The sequence below is a fragment of the Bubalus bubalis genome, chromosome 5, assembly GCF_019923935.1.
Source record: "Bubalus bubalis isolate 160015118507 breed Murrah chromosome 5, NDDB_SH_1, whole genome shotgun sequence".
NCBI lineage: Eukaryota > Metazoa > Chordata > Mammalia > Artiodactyla > Bovidae > Bubalus > Bubalus bubalis.
The window spans coordinates 74,056,242-74,076,486 of NC_059161.1; the positions used below are offsets into that span (position 1 = coordinate 74,056,242).

At 40.3% G+C, this 20,245-nt stretch overlaps 1 long non-coding RNA gene across 1 annotated transcript; it reads left to right on the plus strand.

Annotated features, from left to right (window-relative positions):
* The first annotated feature begins 1,535 nt into the window (after window positions 1-1,535).
* Window positions 1,536-13,029, plus strand: LOC123332124. Its single transcript, XR_006641112.1, has 2 exons — window positions 1,536-1,591; window positions 10,519-13,029. It is a non-coding gene; the product is annotated as an uncharacterized LOC123332124 (long non-coding RNA).
* Window positions 13,030-20,245: the final 7,216 nt, after the last annotated feature.

Consider the following 20,245-nt stretch of genomic DNA (forward strand, 5'->3'; position numbering starts at 1 on the left):
GGACGAACGAGGCACAAATGGAGTGCTGCCACGTAGCCCACGTGGCATAGATGCAGCAGAGGCATAGAACCGACAGTGGAGGTGGGGTGGCCGCCAGCTACTGCGAGGGGCCCGGAAGCCATTCTGAATGACCCGGAAGCGAAGCTGCTTCTGCGTCACGCCACGGAATCTGACCGCAAGAAACCTCCAGCGCAGGAGCGCTCCCCTGGCACCCAGGATGTCTATTGCCCTTCCTGGCCCCCATGGAGCTCCCCTATCGGGGCTTGAGCCGACCACCGCCAACACCCAGAGCCACAAGTGGCCCGGGAGAGCACTCTCCAGCCATGTACCGGTGCCTCCACAGCCCTCACGTGCAACTTGTTGTGCCCAGCTTCCCCCCTCGGGGACCGAGGGCACTTCTGTGCCCGGAGACACCACCAGCCATGGAGGCCAGGGAAGGACACCACATGAGGCGAGACGGGTTAGGTCCTAAACAGGGTAAGGGGGCACTGGGCGGTCACCGGTGTGGGGCAGGCCGGGAGCGGGGAAAAGCTGGAAGTGACGGGGAAGAGCAATAAACACGCACAGGGAGGGCCGGGGGACAGGGGCACGCGCGCTGTCTGGTGATCACAAAGACTGAGTCACGGCCGGCCACCTAGTTTTCAAGTAGGAATATTGCTATTTTTAAACAAAAACACGTCCACACCTGTTAAAGGATTTTGAGAGGCAGGTTGGAACCGCTGACCCTTATGTATACTATCAGCTGATTGAGTAGAATGATTTGAATTTGTTTCATGAATATAAAGATATTTTGCTGCATTGTTTTCCAAACGTATACTACAGATTTACACTCCAAATAGTAACAGAGATGAATTTCAGGTGTTTAATACATTCATCACCTTTGGGTAATTTTTTTTCTTTTTTGTTTTATTCATCCTGTTGAGTATGTAATGGGTCCTAATTTTCTTGAATACATATGTTTCCTGATGACTAATGATATTATGCAAGTAAGCTTTTGGGTCATCACTTTTTTTGGCCAAACTTTTGTTGGGTTATTTGCCGTATTAGTACATTAAACTTCTTAATAATTGGGACTATGAGTCTTTTCTTAGAATAATATATATTTCAAATAAGTTTCTTCATACTTTGGCCTGTGTATTTACTCAGAAAATGCATTTGGTAAGCAGAAGTTCTTATTCATAATATATTTCAGTTCCTTTTATTTTCCTGTGTAGTTATTACTTTTCAAATCCTGGATAAGAAATAATTCCTACTCCAAGATTTTGAAAATGTTTCCTTATGCTTTATCTTCTAAGAGACAATTCTATTTTTATTTGCACTTATCTCTATAATCTATCTAGAATATATTTCTGTGTTCAGGGTGAGGTTGCTGTTGTTGTTTAGTCACTAAGTCCAACTCTTTGTGACCCCATGGCCTATAGCCCTCCAACCTCCTCTGTCCATGTAATTTTCCAGGCAAGAATACTGGAATGGGTTGCCATTTCCTCCTCCAAGGGATCTTCCCAACCCAGCAATAGAACCTGTGTCCCCTGTCTCCTGCTTGGCAGGTGGATCATTACCACTGAGCCACCTGGGAAGCCCTTAGTATGAGGTAGGTGGTTACATTATTATTATTTTTTGTGTGTGCTTATTTAAACAAACTCATTCAATTTCTTAAAAATAGTAGAATTTCCTCTCACTTCACTGCAGTGGAACATTTCTTACACATAACATAACTTTGTAAAGTATTAATATATGTTTGTCTGTCTTCTGTTTTACTGGCCATTTGTTTTTCTTCCTCTTTTTATACTAAGGCTTCACAATCTTATTTACCAATGGTTTATAAGAGCCTTGATATCTGGTGGTAAATGATGATGATACCAGCAGTTGATATACCAGGCTCCTGTGTCCCTGGGATTCTCCAGGCAAGAACACTGGAGTGGGTTGCCATTTCCTTCTCCAATGCATGAGAGTGAAAAATGAAAATGAAGTCGCTCAGTCGTGTCTGACTCTCAGCCACCCCATGGACTGCAACCTACCAGGCTCCTCCGTCCATGGAATTTTCCAGGCAAGAGTCCTGGAGTGGGGTGCCATTGCCTTCTCCGAAAATTGTGTTTACTAATCTTGATAATAAAAAAAACTACTTAATCAGATGGTTGTATTGACGGCTATGATGATGTATGTTAATGTTTTGCAAAATACAATATTCTCTGAAAATGTATGTATGTATATACACTCTTGAGAGTCCCTTGAACTCTCAAGATCTTGAGAGCTCAAGGAGATCCAACTAGTCCATCCTAAAGGAAATCAGCCCTGAATATTCTTTGGAAGGACTGATGCTGAGGCTGAAGCTCTAATACTTTGGCCACCTGATGGCGGAGCACCGACTAATTGGAAAAGGCCCTGATATTGGGAAGGATGGAAAGCAGGAGGAGAAGGGGACAAAAGCGGATGAGATGGTAGGATGGCATCACTGACTCGATGGACATGCGTTTGAGCAAGCTCCAGGAGTTGGTCATGGACAGGGAAGCCTCATGTGCTGCACTCCACGGGATTACAAGGAGTTAGACATGACAGACAGAGAAGGCAATGGCACCCCACTCCAGTACTCTTGCCTGGAAAATCCCATGGATGGAGGAGCCTGGTAGGCTGCAGTCCATGGGGTCAGTAAGAGTCTGACAGGACTGAGTGACTTCACTTTCACTTTTCCCTTTCATGCATTGGGGAAGGAAATGGCAACCCACTCCAGTGTTCTTGCCTGGAGAATCCCAGGGACCGGGAAGTCTGCTGGGCTGCCGTCTATGGGGTCGCACAGAGTCGGACACAACTGAAGCGACTTAGCAGCAGTACCGGCAAACATGACAGAACAACTGAACCAAACTGATACATCAGTTCGGTTCAGTTCAGTCACTCAGTCGTGTCTGACTCTTTATGACCGCATGAACTGCGGCACGCTAGGCCTCCCTGTCCATCACCAACTGCTGGAGTTTACCCAAACTCATGTCCATTACACAGGCCTCTAGGGTTTCCCAGGTGGTTTAGCCTGCCAAGCAGGCTGACCCGCTTCAGTCTGCGGGTTGGGAAGATCCCTGGAGAAGGAAACGGTAACCCTCCTCAGTCTTCTTGCCTGGGAAATCCCATGGACAGAGAAACCTAGGGGGCTGTAGTGCATGGGATCACCAATGAGTTGGACATGACTTAATGACAAAACAAGGAACGGAAGGGTCCTCTAATCTCCCCAAAGGAGGGAGAAGGGGTGGAAGAGAGATGGGAGGTAAGCAGGTTGACAGGAGTCTATCAAAGTTACAACTCATTCTCAGGGCCTTCTTTCCCAATCCAAACTAGAAATTTCAAGCCAATGATCATTTGAAATTACATTATAATATTGCTACTCTCAGGATTAAAATGGAGAACTTAAATTCAGATAGATGTGTTTTCTGCATTTCCAAGAAATTAGAGACTCTGAGCGTGCCCACAGAAGATGTTCTTTGGCCCAAAACCTATAGCATGATTCCAGAAGAGTACAAGGGATAAGTTTTGTGGTTGTTGCTGTTGTTTGCCACTGAATTACATTGACTTCCACTCTCCCAGTTCCGTGCAAAATAAACCATTGCCATCCTCTAACCTAACCAGATTAGACAACGTATTCCAGATTCCAGCTTTAAGGGTCTCTTTCCTGGAATCACTTCTGTAGCATATGGTTTCTATTTTTTCTCTTTTTATCCTGGATTAATTTTTCAAGAAAACAAATTATTATATACTTGGTCATATTCATTCTCATATAACTTAACATCCATGTAGTTGTGTAATTTTTCTTCTCATTACTCCTTCAAATACAAATTTAAATGTAAATATTTATGGGGTAAATCTTCTGAAGAGGAAAGTGTATGAGAAACATACATACACACACACACACACACACACACACACACACTCACATATGTATATACAGATGTGTAAAGTCAAAGAAAGAAAGGGAAGTCACTCAGTCGTGTCCGACTCTTTGCGACCGTATAGACTGTAGCCTACCAGGTTTCACCGTCCATGGGATTTTCCAGGCAAGAATATAGGAGTGGGTTGCTATTTCCATCTCCAGGAGATCTTCCCGACCGAGGCATTGAACCCAGGTCGCCCGCATTGCAGGCAGAAGCTTTATCGTCTGAGCCACCAGGGATAGACAGATGTATATATATGTGTATATTCACACACACAAATATATGAATTATCCCCTGATATTTGAAGGTGATCTAGTTGATAAAAATTTTTATCCTAGCCTTCTTTTTTTGTGATTTTTCAAGAAGTTTCATTGGAATGTGGTTGCTTTTCAATGCTGTGTTAGTTTCTAATGTATAGCAATGTGAATCAGCATACGTATATATACATCCCCTCCCTTTTGTACTTCCTTGTTATTCAGCTCATCCCAGAGCATTAAGTAGAGTTCCCTGTGCTGTAACATTCTCACTAGGCATGTTTTTAAAATACATAAAATATTGCATTATATAACTACTGAGCAGTCTGATGGCTAGCCCAATCCTTGTCAGAGTCTCAGATGCAGTCCTTGGGAATATCAGCCTGTTGTGTAAATTTGTGGGTGGGGAAACAGTTGCAGGCAAGACCCGAACTTGTACATATCTTTTCTAGTTTATGCACAAATGAGTGCCCAATAAAAGACAGCTACATGATGTCATGAAACTGATAAAGATCATTTTTCATTACTTCCATGTCCAGCTTCCCCAAAGGGCAATTCCATTCATGGGACTGGAGAGATACTGAATTCATGGTGACTTAGAAGGAAAGGAATAAGAAAGTTGAATGTCCACAGACGTGTGGTTAGTTGAAACCAATATTCATCTCTTCTGATAATGACCTGTGAACACATAGGCTAGGTGTCAAATCTTGTGAAAGAAAAAGATCACAATTATCCTGGGGAACCAGAGAGAAATAAGAGGTCAATGGAAGCATTCCACACTATTCTATTTAATGCATATTCAGTATTCACTGCAACACTGATGCTAATTTTTCCGACCTAAGCGACTCTTTTGTGAACATTTTTGTCCTTAAGCCTTTATATAAAAGCAATTCTAGGGTATATACCTGAAAGTGGAGTTTTGGGATCATGTACAAGGGCATCTTAAACTTTCTCAGATATTAGCCAAATGTAATCTAAAGTACCGTAAAATATTTCTATTTAAATGCAAGCAGTGTGTTAGAGTTTCCTTTACATTTTTATAAAAGAATAATATTTTAGACTATTTTAAATCAATATTAAATAAGTGTATAGTGGTATCATTGTCCTTGTTGTTCAGTCGCTCAGTTGTGTCTGACTTTTTGCAACCCCATGGACTGCAGCATGCCAGGCTTCCCTGTCCTTCACCATCTCCTGTAGCTTACTAAAACTCAGGTCCATTAAGTTGACGATACCATCCAACCGTCTCGTCCTCTGTTGTCCCCTTCTCTTCCTGCTTTCAAACTTTCCCAGAATCAGGGTCTTTTCTAAGAAGTCAGCTCTTCACATCATGTGGCCAAAGTAGTGGAGCTTCAGCTTCAGCATCAGTCCTCCAATGAATATTCAGGACTGATTTCCTTTAGGATTGACTTACTTGATATTCTTGAAGTCTTCTCCAATGCCACAGTTCAAAAACATCAATTCTTCAGCACTCAGCCTTAACAATTAGTATTTTAGACTATTGTAACTCCATTTTATAGGTGGACAAAGGTATCATATAATCTTTTAATTTGAATATTCCTGATCATCAATGCAATTGATTATTCTTTTATTTGTTTTCTGACTATTTTGATTATTCTTCTGCAGATTACCTGCCAGTCCAAAGTTTTCATCAATTATGCTCTTGGTCTTTTCCCTTTTTGTGTGTGCACATTTAATGTGTATCTTTGAGACTAACATTGGTGATTTAGTTACATTGCATATTTGTCATAGTATTTAAGGTCAATTTTAAAAAAAATAAAATCTTTTCTTCTGTGTGTGTGCTTAGTCACTCAGTCGAGTCTGACTCTTTGTGACCCCATGGGCTGTAGCCTGCCAGGGTCCTCGGTCTATGGGGATTCTCCAAGCAAGAATACTGGAGTGGGCTGTCATGCCCTGCTCCAGGGGGTCTTCCCAAACCAGGGATTGAACCCAGGTCTCCCGCACTGCAGGCAGATTCTTTAGCATCTGAGCCACCAGGAAAGCCAGTGTTGTTTTATATTTTAGATGTCTAGTAGGTGGAGTCCCCCTTTGTACTTCTCTCTTTTTGATTGGAATGATGTTTATTTTGGAGATTATTTAGGAAAAATAATTTCTATCAGTGATATTGTTACTGTAGACTTATCACCTTTATTTTTGCATGAGCACATTTTTGTTTTAAACTTCAATGTTACTTCTGAGCAATTTCAAAGTGGTTTATTAATATTTTCTGTGTTATATTATTATGATTTTTCATTTTCTGATCACTTTTTTCGCGTTTTTATATTCAGAATTTATAGAGAACTAACTTGGCATTTTTATTTAATTTATTTAATAAATCTTTTTATTCCTTAACACATTCTATCTATCTATCTATCTATCTATGTATCTATCTATCTAACCTTTTGGTCATACTAAGTGACATGCGGGATTTTAGTTACCCAACGAGAGATCGAACCTGTGCCGCTTCAGTGGAAGCTGAGAGACCTAACCACTGGATCTCCAGGGAAATCCCTAACACCTGGCATGTTTTTAATTTGCTTGTTTATTTAATTAATTTATTTTTAAAGACGGATATTTGCTTTTCCGAATTTGTTGGTTTCTGCCAAACATCAACATGAATCAGCCATAGGTATACATATGTCCTTTCCCTCTTGAACCTCCCTCCCCAAACCACCCCTCTAGGTTGATGCAGAGCCCCTTTTTGAGTTCCCTGAGCCATACAGCAAACTAGCTATCTATTTTACACGTGGTAATGTGAGTTTCCATGTTACTCTCTCAATATATCCCACCCTCTCCCTCCTCCCTTCTCCCCATTTCCATAAGTCTGTTCTCTATGTCTGTGTCTGCATTGCTGCTCTGAAAATATTTCCATCAGTACCATCTTTCTAGATTTCATATATATGTGTTCAGTTCCGTTCAGTTCAGTCGGTCAGCAGTGTCCGACTCTTTGCGACCCCATGAATTGCAGCACGCCAGGCCTCCCTGTTTATCACCAACTCCCGGAGTTGACTCAAACTCATGTCCATCAAGTCGGTGATGTCATCCAGCCATCTCATCCTCTGTGGTCCCTTTCCCCTCCTGCCCCCAATCCCTCCCAGCATCAGAGTCTTTTCCAGTGAGTCAACTCTTCGCATGAGGTGGCCAAAGTACTGGAGTTGCATCTTTAGCATCATTCCTTCCAAAGAACACCCAGGACTGGTATCCTTTAGAATGGACTGGTTGGATCTCCTTGCAGTCCAAGGGACTCTCAAGAGTCTTCTCCAACACCACAGTTCAAAAGCATCAATTCTTCAGCACTCAGCTTTCTTCACAGCCCAACTCTCACATCCATACATGACCACTGGAAAAACCATAGCCTTGACTAGACGGACCTTTGTTGGCAAAGTAATGACTCTGCTTTTGAATATGGTATCTAGGTTGGTCATAAATTTTCTCCCAAGGAGTAAGCGTCTTTTAAATTCATGGCTGCAGTCACCATCTGCAGTGATTTTGGAGCCCCCCAAAATAAAGTCTGACACTATTTCCACTGTTTCCCCATCTGTTTCCCATGAACTGATGGGACCAGATACCATGATCTTCCTTTTCTGAATGTTAAGCTTTAAGCCAACTTTTTACTCTCCTATTTCACTTTCATCAAGAGGCTTTTTAGTTCCTCTTCACTTTCTGCCCTAAGGGTGATGTCATCTGCATATCTGAGGTTATTGATATTTCTCCCGGCAATCTTGATTCCAGCTTGTGCTTCTTCCAGCCCAGCGTTTCTCATGATGTACTGTGTATATAAGTTAAATAAGCAGGGTGACAATATACAGCCTTGACGTACTCCTTTTCCTCTTTGAAACCAGTCTGTTGTTCCATGTCTAGTTCTAACTGTGGCTTCCTCACCTGCATATAGGTTTCTCAAGAGGCAGGTCAGATGGTCTGGTATTCCCATCTCTTTCAGAATTTTCCACTGTTTATTGTGATCCACACAGTGTTAGGATACCATATTTATCTTTCTCTTTCTGACTTGCTTCACTCTGTAATAGGCTCTAGGTTTATTCACTTCATTAGAAAGGACTCAGGTGTTCCTTTTATGACAGAATAATCTTCCGTTGTATATATGTACCACAGCTTCTTTATCTAGTCATCTGTCCATAGACATCTAGATTGCTTCCATATTCTGGCTATTGTAAATAGTACTCTAATTTAAACAGTGGCGTACATGTGTCTTTTTCAATTTCTCTAACCTGGCATGTTTTTAATAAGCTTTATTTGTGGTAAATAAGAACTATAAAATAATTAATAAAACGTATTCAGAGTTTGTTACTTTTTACAGTCTATTTTTAACTCTCATGCAATATATATATATGTATATATAAATATTGAAGCATAGTTAGAAAATGAACATTTACCAGTAATTTCAAGAACTACAAAAGTATTATTAGTATTGAATGTAGATGTCTGATCTAGTGTAGTTTAATTTCACTCTATTTTATTCCATAGTTTATTACTCATTTAAATGTCAGTTATGCTTTCAGATATAATTTTGAACATCATTTTTAGACTTATTTCAAGACTTTGAAATGTTGCTCTTTACAGATTAATTTGATCAGAAATCAATTTTTAGCTGTCAACTTCATTTGGATTTTCAAGATTGCCTTTCTTATTGTTTTGTTTTAACTTTTGTTGAGAGTTCATTGTCAGCAAGAGCTTTTGGATTTTTTATTTTTCTTTTCTTCTGTTTGGCATTTTGAAATTAAGTAGCTCATAAGGAATTCCAGCTTTAAGACATGTTTGAGAGAGTGATTGCTAAGTCACACAGTCGTGTCCAACCCTTAGTGTCCCCATGAACTGTGCCCACCAGGCTGCTCTGTCCATGGAATTTTCCAGGCAAGAGGACTGGAGTGGGCTGACATTTCCTCCTCCAGGGGATCTTCCCAATCCAGGGAGATATGTTTAGTAGTACTTAATTATTTTCCCTTCTTTTATTCACTGATAGAAGTGGAAATACTGACTTCGAGTATTAAGTTAACCTGAGGTCCCCATAATCCTAACAATAAATTGGCACACCAACCAAGAAGGAGCAATACTCATGTGATAGACAAACTCCTTGTTCTCGGATTTATTTCATATATGAACCCAACCGTCCTTGTTAGCTTTCTTCATGTTTATAGTTGCTCTGATTTTAAATAAAGGGCAACATCAAAGCTAGAAAAAACTTTCTGTACTGTGCCAGTTGTTTGGGCTGAGTTTCAGAACTGCTTCAGAATCCGATAGAAAAAGCAATTTTCAATTATTGGAAATAAGTACGATATACTTTCACAATATAATAGGTAGCCTACACTGTATACAAAGGGTCATTCTATGTCATATTGCCTTCTAATTTATGATTTTGAGGAACCACCGAGAATTTTTATGCAGTTAATGACATTTTAATCTATGCTGATTTATTTAGATTAGAAAATGTTACGTTTTCTAGTTTTGTGGATAACTTCTCAATAGCATTGCTTGTGTGATCATATGTACTCGTATGTATAGTATATCAGCAACTTCATTTTTTAGTTTGAACTGTTTCTGTTACATATATTTTATTTCCTTTTTTCTTTTGGAACAATTACAGTGACATAAAAATTAACTTACTTAAATTTACAAAATGCGTTATAGGAACCAGAAAACTGGTGCCTCTCACTGTGGCCTGTACAGACAGGACTGGAGATTGAAATGCTATGAGGAACTGATATTCTTTGGGAAGATTCAGCTTAAGCTTTTATCTATCATTAGTGTTCATGTCATAAGTGTATTCAGCTATTCATGAATTCTGTGTTTGTTCCACAGTAAGAACTACCTAGTCAAATACCTTACCTTTATGACTAAGAAACACAAGGATCCGACTTGTGACATTTGTTACAAACTGTCACAAGTTGGAAAGCATTCTTAAGATGATAAAAATTTACAAGTAAATGGATACAGTTCTTTGACATTAAGCATTGTAAAACTGTAAACTTAAACTGTAAAACTCCTACATTACCAGTTGAAAAGTATATTCGAGTTTAAGAACTGTGTTATAATGTTAACCTAATTATTTCTTACATAATCCAGTGGCCTGTAGTTGGATTACTTCCATCAGATAATTCAGGTTTAAGAAAACATAATTTAGCAATGGACTGGAATATATAATGGCTGCTTCTATGTACTATTCTGCTTGAGTGCATGCTGTGTGTTTGATTGTGACACCAAGGACAGCAGCCTTCCGGGCTCCTCTGTCCGTGGATGTTTCCAGCAAGAAGACTGAAGTGAGTTACCACTTCCTCCTCCAGGGGATCTTCCTGACCTAGGGATTAACCCCAATTCTCCTGTGTCTCTTGCATTGGCAGGCAGATTCTTTACCACTGACCCACCTGAGAACTTCGTTCATTACTTGCAACAGTGCCGATCTACGCAAAACAAATTACACACCCTCATTATCCTAAACTAATGTCAGCCATGACGTCTCCGGAATAACAGCGTTTAACTTTCTTAAGGAAATTAGGTGTGACAGCAATGCAGCTTTCCCTTACCAAGCAATAAATAAGAGCTTGTTTTATTTTGGTTAGTCTGTGTGACTTCAAAAAGCAAAAGTTAAAAATATTCCATAAAATGATTATTTTCTACATTATATAGATGTTCTGAAATAAAAGTTCTAGTCAGTACTTTTTATGCATATCAGAAGATGGAATGTAAACAAAATTTGCACTTGAAGGTGGAAGATTAACTATATTAATTTAGATCCACAAAATGTGTTTTCTAAGTGTGAATGAGTGTTATCCAATTTTTATGTTTCTTTCTATAAAAATGAGATTTCTTGTTTTAAAATCTTCTGCTCTTGGATACGTGCCTTACTCCTTTTCATAGAATTAATGTGGTTTGCATCATTTCTCAGACAGGACTCTTGGTGTCTCTTTCTTTCATCTGGACTGGTGTGAGTCCATACCTTTTGTAAGGTCTGTATGGACACAGGACTCTTACAGAAAAGTACAGTCTAGTTCGCTCTGTAGAGAAAAACAAGTGATGTTCTTTCTGTTCTTCTTGGTCACATTTCTGTCTTATATCAGAAAGTTTGGGTTCATATTCTGATCAAAAGAAGTGATATTTATTATGTCTTATCAGTTATTTTATTCTTTACTATAAAAGTACATTTAATTACACTTAACAAACTTACCTGCTCACCTATTTTCTGTATTGAAATCTAATTCTGTAATTTCTTTTGTATATTTTCCCTTGTGTACAGGAATAATAAGAATTACATTTACACTCATTAGATGTAGCAACTAGTTGAAACACACACACATAATTTTTTCTTCACAACAGTTTTATGAAATAGATGTTATTATGTCTCAGTTAAGGAAGACAAGATAGGAAAAGGATGACTAACCACTCCTAGGATACAGACCAAGTAAATGGTAAACTAAAGATTCATCCTCAAACAGCCTAATTTCAGAGTTCATATCTTTTAAAATTTATTTTATATCTCACATAGCATTTTTAGTAATTTCTTCATTAAAATTGTATATAACATAAAACAAAGTAATTGTTCCAAACAACTGACCGTGTACTTCAGTTCAGTTCAGTTCAGTTCATTTGCGCACTCATGTCTGACTCTTTGTGACCCCATGAACTGCAGCTTGCCAGGCTTCCCTGTCCCTCACCACCTCCCAGAGCTTGCTCAAGCTCATGTCCATCGAGTCGGTGATGGCAGTGGCACTGAGTAACCTCTCTCTCTGCCAGTAGTGCTTCGAGCCCCATTAGATCTGCTGACCCGTGGGACTTTAGTGGCAGAGCAGTTGCAGCTGGTGCCCCTGGGCGTCCAGTCCGCTGCAGTCTTCCTGTCTGACTGCTGCGTGTAGACATTAAGCTTCAGCTCGGTGCTGAATATTCTCTGACTCTTAATGAGTATTGCTTGTACATGTGAGTAGAAATAGGATGTTTAAATTATTTTGCATCTTCTTCTTCTTCTTATTTATACTTCTATTCCTGTTTATCATGAGGCAAGATACTCTGACCTACCAAGGCACAAAGTCAGGCACGTGTGACAGTGCTCCATTATCAAATGGAAGTGGGAATGAAGGAGACAGGGCTTGAGCAGGGCTGAGGAAAAGTAGCTTGTGTGAAGGAGGTAGCTCACATCCCCATGGCTCCAACTCATATATCACATTCTTGAGCCCAGGAAAGACAGTACTGTGGGATATAAAGAGACCACCTAAAGCTGACAGCTGGGGCCATCTAGTTTCTGTCTGGGGGTACCTCTAAAGGACAGGGCTGAACGGAGGCTCGACCAGGAGACTTGTCACAGAGCACAGCCAAGAGCAGACCTCAGCACAGCCGTACCTGTGAGCTATTACTCTGCACCCTGTTACCAGGCAGCAAGTCCTGTTCAGCCATTTTCAATGGGCTCCTCCCCCCAAGGAAGCAACTGTCAGTGAGTGACTGTTAGTGGGGACAACCAGGCAAGGTCAGCGGAGCAGGGGTTGTCACGTGGATAGTGAGGTAAGAGTCAATCCTGGCCTCCCCTCCAGGGTGCTCCAGTTCATCCAGCCTCAGACCAATGGTGATCTGGGGGCATCAGGGCACATGTGGGGGTCTGTGTCCTGTTGACCCTCCAGAGCCCTCACTGTGGCCTCTACTGGCCGCGGCCAGGCCTTGAGGAGGCAGTGACCCTCTCCCCGCCTCTGCCACCTCCTGGCAGCACCATCTGCCCTGGATACCATCTGCAAGACCTGCTCCCACACCCCCCACATGGCTGGCCTGAGGAGCCGGAGGGCCAGTTGCGTTTGGCGCCTGGCTCCCTCAGCAATGACAGCTGAGCAGGGTCTGAGGACCCAGCGCTGAGGGCGCTGCCAGCTGAGCTCTCACTCTGCCAGAACTGGACCCTGGAGGGTAAGCCGTGCCTCAGGACCTGCCCTTTCTTGTCAGAACAGAAACTAACACTCATGAGGTATTTACGGGAACAGTTACCTGACCCTGACCTGGCCCCCAGATCTAGAGCTCTGACAGCAAGATGTTTAAACACCTCACCATGCTCCTGCCTCAGCTTTCTAGGAAAGGGCTTCCCTGAGAGCTTTCAGGCAGTTTGGGGTTTTTAAGGCATGAGCCACTCCTCTCCTTGCAGGGCCCTCAGTACGTCTTTCTGGGCTCCACACCCTGACCTTCTGTTGTTGTTTAGCCTTCCTGTAAGTTGGGCATAGGGACTTGTTTTTCAGTAAAAGGCAGAGCTTCAGTCAGGGTAATTGCCTGTTTGCTTTTGCCTTTAAGGCGAAATGCCAAATGACCAGCTCGATACCAATTCATGAAATGTGGCCAATGGTTTGGTGGAATGATTAGGGGCACAATTGTAAGATTCATGGAAAAAGAATCTTGAAGATGGTCTGTAGGTAGATGTCTTTAGAAACAGGATAGGAAGATATTTGTGTTCCATGTGAATTAGTAAAAAGAAAACCAACCAACCAAACAAACACACACACAAAAAAGAGGTACTTTAGCAATCAAGTGACTAAGATGGCTTCTCCTATGAATGTCTGTGAGCATCCTGTTCAGCCACCTCTGTCTTTGCTCAGTGACTCATGAACAAAGCAGCTCTGGTGACAAGGATGGGATCAGCATGAGGTTACCAACGCTGAATTCTACCCCCAAGGCTGGCCTAGCTGTTGACTCTGTTGAGTGTCCTTATCCCCAAAATGGAGACTGACCCTGAGTTCTCTGAGGTGATCAGCCAGCTACCTGGTGGCAGGCTGACTACATCAAATCCCTTTCTTTATCCAAGTGGGTAACATCTTGCTTTCCTTACTCAGAAAATGAATTTGCTTTCCTTGTCCACAGTGCTTCCCCCTAGACTACCATGACTGCTATATCCACGGTCATGGTTTCCCACACAGCTTTGCTTCTGAAGTAAATCCTGCAGAATTCCCTTTCTAGTGTGTTTCTCCATCAGGTAGGCTGTAAGAGCTACAGTCCTGTGAAACTTCAAGGAGGCTTTGAAATAACTATTTTATAGTGCACACAAACACACACCTCCTAATGACCTAGTTACACACTCATCTTTGCACTGCTGTGTAGGAGTTTTGAAGCTGCAATGAAATTTATTTAATGAATCAGGCCTAAGAAGTCAATTTGATTAAAAGATATATCATCTTGGGTGGGCCAAATTTAATTAATCCAAAGGCCTTTAAAAGACGGTGTGTGCGTGTTAGTCGCTAAGATGTGTCTGAATCTTTTGTGACCCCATGAATGAAAGCCCACCAGGCTCCTCTGTTCATGGGGTTTCCCAGCCAAGAATCCTGAAGCAGATTGCTATTTCCTTTTCTAGGGGATCTTCCTGATGCAGGGATCAACCCAGGTCTCCTGCATTAGCAGGTGGCTTCCTTAGCCTTGAGCCACATTGGAAATTCCGTTAAAAAAGGATAGACCCTTTTTATGTCCAAAGATTCCAGGCTTCATTTCATATAGTTTCCAGTCATGAGTTTTAGCTCCTGGCTATATGCCTTGCCAAAGTTCTCTTCTTTAATCAGCTACCAGAAATGGGTGAACCAGTCCCTTGTAATAAGTATTGCTTCTTTTATTGAATTTCTGTGCACAAAAGTAATTCATGTTATTAGAGATTATTTCTAACCCAAGAAGCACTTTTGTTAATTACATTTCTTTATTTTTGATTATAATTTTTACAACTGATGGACCAATGTTGTCACCTGATGATTCAGTAAGCACCATAATTTATGTTAGGCATCACTCTTCCTGTTGCACAGTTTTGTGGGTTTTGACAAATGCATCATGCCATGTGTCCACCATTGTAATATTGTATAGATAGTTTTAGGACCCTAAAGACCCCTGGGCTCCACTTATTCTTCCTCTTTCTCCTCCCCTTGCACCAAACTTCTGGCAGTCCCTGATCTTTTCAACACCTGTAGAGCTTTGCCTTTTCCAGAATGTCATATAGGTGAAAGCATGCCTTTTGATTCAGGATTTTGAGAATGACTTCTTTCACTTAGTAATAGTTCTTTAAACCTTCTCCATTTCTTTCAAGGCTCAGTAACTCATTCCTTTACCTACCAAATACTAATCTGTTGTATGAATGCATCACAGTTTATTCACTTACTGAAGGACAACTTGATTCCTTCCAATTTTGGGCAATTATGAATAAAGTTGCTCTGAACATCTGGGTGGAAGCTTTCATGTTTTCAGTGCATTTGGATAATTAGCTAGGAGTGTGATTGCGGTATGACATGATAGGTAGCCTATATTTAGCTTCATAAGAAGCCCATAAAGTGCTTGTACCGTTTTACATTCCAACAACAGTTAATAACTTGAGTTCCTTTTGCTCTGTATCTTCACCAATATTTGGGATTTTCTGTTTATTGGAGTTTAACCACTCTGATAATTGGCGTAGTGGTATCTGCTTTTAAAAGAAATGAATTTTTCATTCTTTCTTACTTTACTTTAGACCTTATTTTTGTATTTATTTGTTTATTTAGTAGTGTAGCTGTAGTGTAGTACCTGAAAACGTTAATCCTAGAACCTGGTTTCTTAGGTTCAAATTCCAACTCTACCTTTTACTCCTTGGTGACATAGGTTAGCTATTTAACATGTGCTTCAGTAACTTTATGGGTTTCCACAGTAAAGAGCTCAGATGCTAAAGAATCCACCTGCAGTGTACAAGACCTGGGTTTGTACCCTGGGTCTGGAAGATCCCCTGGAGAAGGGAATGGCAGCCCACTCCAGTATTCTTTGGTGAATCCAGTATACAGAGGTTTTAGTCCATGGGGTCACCAAGAGTTGGACAGGAATAAGTGACTTTCACTTTTTTCAGTAGCCTGAATGATAAGCTATACCTCACAGAGTTGTTACAGTAATTAGGTTTAGATTATTCTGGAACATATAAATAGCAATGAGTATCTGGCCCGTCCTAAACTCTTTTATTATTTAATTGTATAAAATAACTTCATTTTTTGTCAGAGGAAGCCAGTTAGAATGTAAATAATTCCAAATATAGGTAGAATAATGGTAATTATTTTAATTTTAAATTAATTTTAAGGAAAACTTTCACATACTGAGAACATTCCTCCATTGCTGCAGCATTACCATATTCAGTTATGACTCCACTATTTAAATTGTAATTCAGTCACTTCACAGTTGTAGGTCTTTTCACAAACCTTCAATATTGAGAAGGGCAGCCTAAAGAGTTCTTCTTTATTTAATGAAGGGGAAAAGGATGCATTTTAACCCCCACTATTTTGTAATTTTGTTTGATCATGGCTTTGACTTGATGAAACTGAGTTCAGTATAATAAATGAAATTGCAAGTTCAAGGTTTTGATCCTATATTTATTGTTAAATTTTAGCAATCAGAATCCAGCAACACACTAAAAAGATCATACACCATGACCAAGTGGGCTTTATCCCAGGGATGCAAGGATTCGTCAATATCTGCAAATCAATGTAACACACCCCAACATTGCAGCTCAACAGACAGGAGGGTCATAGGTCTCTATCATTGAAAGCTGACGTGAGAAATATGTGATGCCAGGTACTCACTAATGGATTTAATTATGATACAAATACCATAATAAGTGAAGGAGTAGGAAATCTCGCGTGTTGCAGTCCATGGAGTCACAAAGAGTCCGACATGACTTAGTGGCTGAACAACAAGAAACTGTATTTTAATAAGTTTTCTTCAATTTTACTCTGGCTAATGCGCTTGCAAATAGGAATACGCACATATCTGTATGTGTTCAGGGGTCTGGGTGTCTCAGGGGGATCCCAAGCTGATAGCAGTCTGGCATGACTTCTAGCCCCTCACACTGTTACCATTACAAGATTAGTCATTATAATATATACTCTCATATCATTGAGCAAAACATCCAAAAGCTTTGATTTGTTGTCATTGTCGTATTTGTCCTTCATTAAAATGTAGAATTGTAAAGTATGTATTAATAAAAGATATTATCAAGAATGATGAGGGATTCTTTTTACTGCTTCGTTTATTCAGAGTTTCTTCATGAATAAACCACAATGTAAAATGATTAGCAGTGCATGTCTACCAGATCAAAAGATTTTCTTTTGTTTATTTTTGCCTTTCTATCAAGAGTTAATAAGCAAGAACTAGGACTTGACGAAAAGGGCCTTAAGAGTCCCCACAGTTTGTATAAACTTCAGACATTTTTAAAAACTAATTTGTCTTGGAGTACAGTTGCTTTACAATGTTGTGTTAGTTTCTGCTGCACAGCAAAGTGAATCTGTTACATATATACACTCATTTTTGACTCTCTCTCTCTCTCTCTCTATATATATATATATATATATAAAAATTATGGAGTATTGACAGAGGAGCCTGATGGATTACAGTCAATGGGGTCACAAAGATTTGGGCACGACTGATTGACTAAGCACAGCACATAGAGTATTGAATAGAGTTCCCTGTGTTGTATACTAGAGCCTTATTAGTTGTCTACTTTGTATATAAGTGTATAACTATAAATCCCAATCTCCCAATTTATTCCAGACACTTTTTCTTGATCTCCTTGTTCTTTGACCATCTACTTCAGAAGGTGTGTCAATTCCTTCTCTACCATGATGGTATGTGAACATTTTACAACCCAGGAATGTCTTTCTCGAGAACCTGTGAGCCCGCCTTCCTAAAAGTGATCATCTGAAAAATGGGTCCCTTTATCCCAGTCTGTGTAGAAAGGCGGAAGCTTCATTTCCACAAGTGCCAATGACTAAGCACAGATGGGAACCTTGAGGCTGAGGGCCTGTGTTATGTTCTCATTAGCTCACTCAGTGTTTACAAATCCCCCTATCCCAGTCACTTGTTTCAGGGGAGTTGAGTTCAATCTTTCTCCTTCCAGTAGTCTCAACCTTTATCACAATGTCTTGAATAAAGTTTTCCTTGCCTATTTAACTCTTTCCAGTGCAATGTTTTTGGGAGGATCTGTGGCTCCTTTCTATTAACTAAATAGCTAAAGAAAACTCTTACTCTCAAAACCCATAATGATAGGTGCTTCAGTCAGTTAGGGGTGCAGTAACAGAATACCTTGGATGAGGGTGCTTATACAATAATTATTTGTTTCTCATAGTCTAAAGGTTGAGAGTCAAGGTCAGGATTCAGCACGGTCAGGTTCTGGTGAATGTGTCTTCCTTAGATTTTGCCACCTTCTCATTTATCTTCATGTGGCAGAAAGAAAGGACGAGCTTTATTCCTCTTTTTAGAAAGATGATAATGTCATGGGGACTCCACCCTCATGATGTAATTACCTCCCAAAGGCCCCACCTCCTGGGACCCTCTCACTGGAGGTTAGGGTTTCAACATATAAATTTATGTGGGGACAGAGAGATTTAGTCCATAACAATAATAGCTCACACTACTTATAGTCAGCAGAATTTAGTTAGGATGTTCGAGGTACTATGCACTTAACAGAGTGATATTCTCTAAGTTGGTCCCATTTCCTTGTTTTACATAATTTATCCTGTTTAATTATTAGAAATATTCACCAACTTTTATAAATAGTTCTTGAATCAACTGTAGGAAAACTTGCAAAAAGTCCAATATGTTGCTTGGTCAAAGAAATACAAATAGACTTGGCAAATTGGAGCTGTAGTAAAACTCAGTGAATTCTCCATCATTGAAATCATTAATAGGACATACCAAATTTAATCACAAATTCTTTTAAAGTTCTTTAACTAACATGAATTGAACGTGCCCCTCTTTTCTCAGAAAACAACTGCAAGTTCATTATCTGATGAATAGACACATTGTAAATGAAATTTGTTAAAATGACTTAATCATTGATATACCATCATTATCACTTCCAAAATGTTTTCAGGTTTTTGAGACATAAATGATCACATGTGCTTTACAAAACACGCAGTTCCATTTATGACTTCATCAGGATATTTCTACTCTATATCATTTCTGGGGGAAATTTTCTATCATTACCCTAAAAAATTAATTAGTCCATTTTGACAAACATCTTTAGAAATATTTAGAATTGTTTAATAGAAAAGTTGTCTTTAAACACCTGCTGTTATTTTCCTAGTTATTAAAATATTTTTAAAGGAGTACTTGGCCCTTAATAAAAATATTAGTCATACCATCCTTCCCCTTTTCCTTCTCACAACCAAAATAACAAAAATATTTAAATTACTGATGTTTTTGAAACTAAATGTCTTCATGATAGAAGTAAAAGTAACCATAGTACAAAGACAGTGATGGGACTTCCTTTGTGGCCCAGGGGTTCAGAATCTGCCTGCCAGTGCAGAGGACATGGATCTGATCCCTGGTCTGGGAAGATCCCACATGCCGCTGAGCAACTAGCCCGTGCACCACAGCTACTCACCCAGGACCCTAGAGCCTGCGAGTTACAGCTACTGAAGCCTGTGCACCTAGAGCCTATGCTCCACAACAAGAGACAGGTCCCTACTCAGGACAGCTAGAGACAAGACAAGCATGACAAGGAAGACCTAGCATAGACAAAAACAAATAAACAAAAATTAAAAAAAAAATTAAAGATAGTGATAAATTGAAAACATGCTTGCAACACACGGCAAAAACGTTCATTTTTGTGAGAAGAATTTACAGGGATCCAAATAAAGAGTACAAGTGGATACATTAGGTGTGAAACTTAATTTTGTTTATAAGATTAAATCTTAGGCTTTGTTTCTTCTAGGAAAGTCTGGGGACTCAGAAGGAGTAGAAATGGGTAGAGGAGACTGTACTAGGGGAGGGGTGGGCGCACAGTCAATATTGTAAGACCTTCAGTGGGACCCTTAGCCTAGGGTTAGAGGTCATGCTCCACCAACAGGAAACCTGTCAGCAGTCCTCACCAGAGTTTGATGAGTCTGGGACAGAGGCCTCTCCATGCGCTATCCAGGCCCTCAGGCCTCAGGGCAGATGGGTGAGATGGGGGCCCAGGACAGTTTGGGGACTGTGTCCCACAGAGTCCCAGAGCCCTTGCCATGGGTGCCCACAGGCCAGATCCAGGCCACAAAGCAGCTGAAGTGAAAGTGAAAGTCGCTCAGTAGTGTCTGACTCTTTGCGACCCCATGGACTATACAGTCCATGGCATTCTCCAGGCCA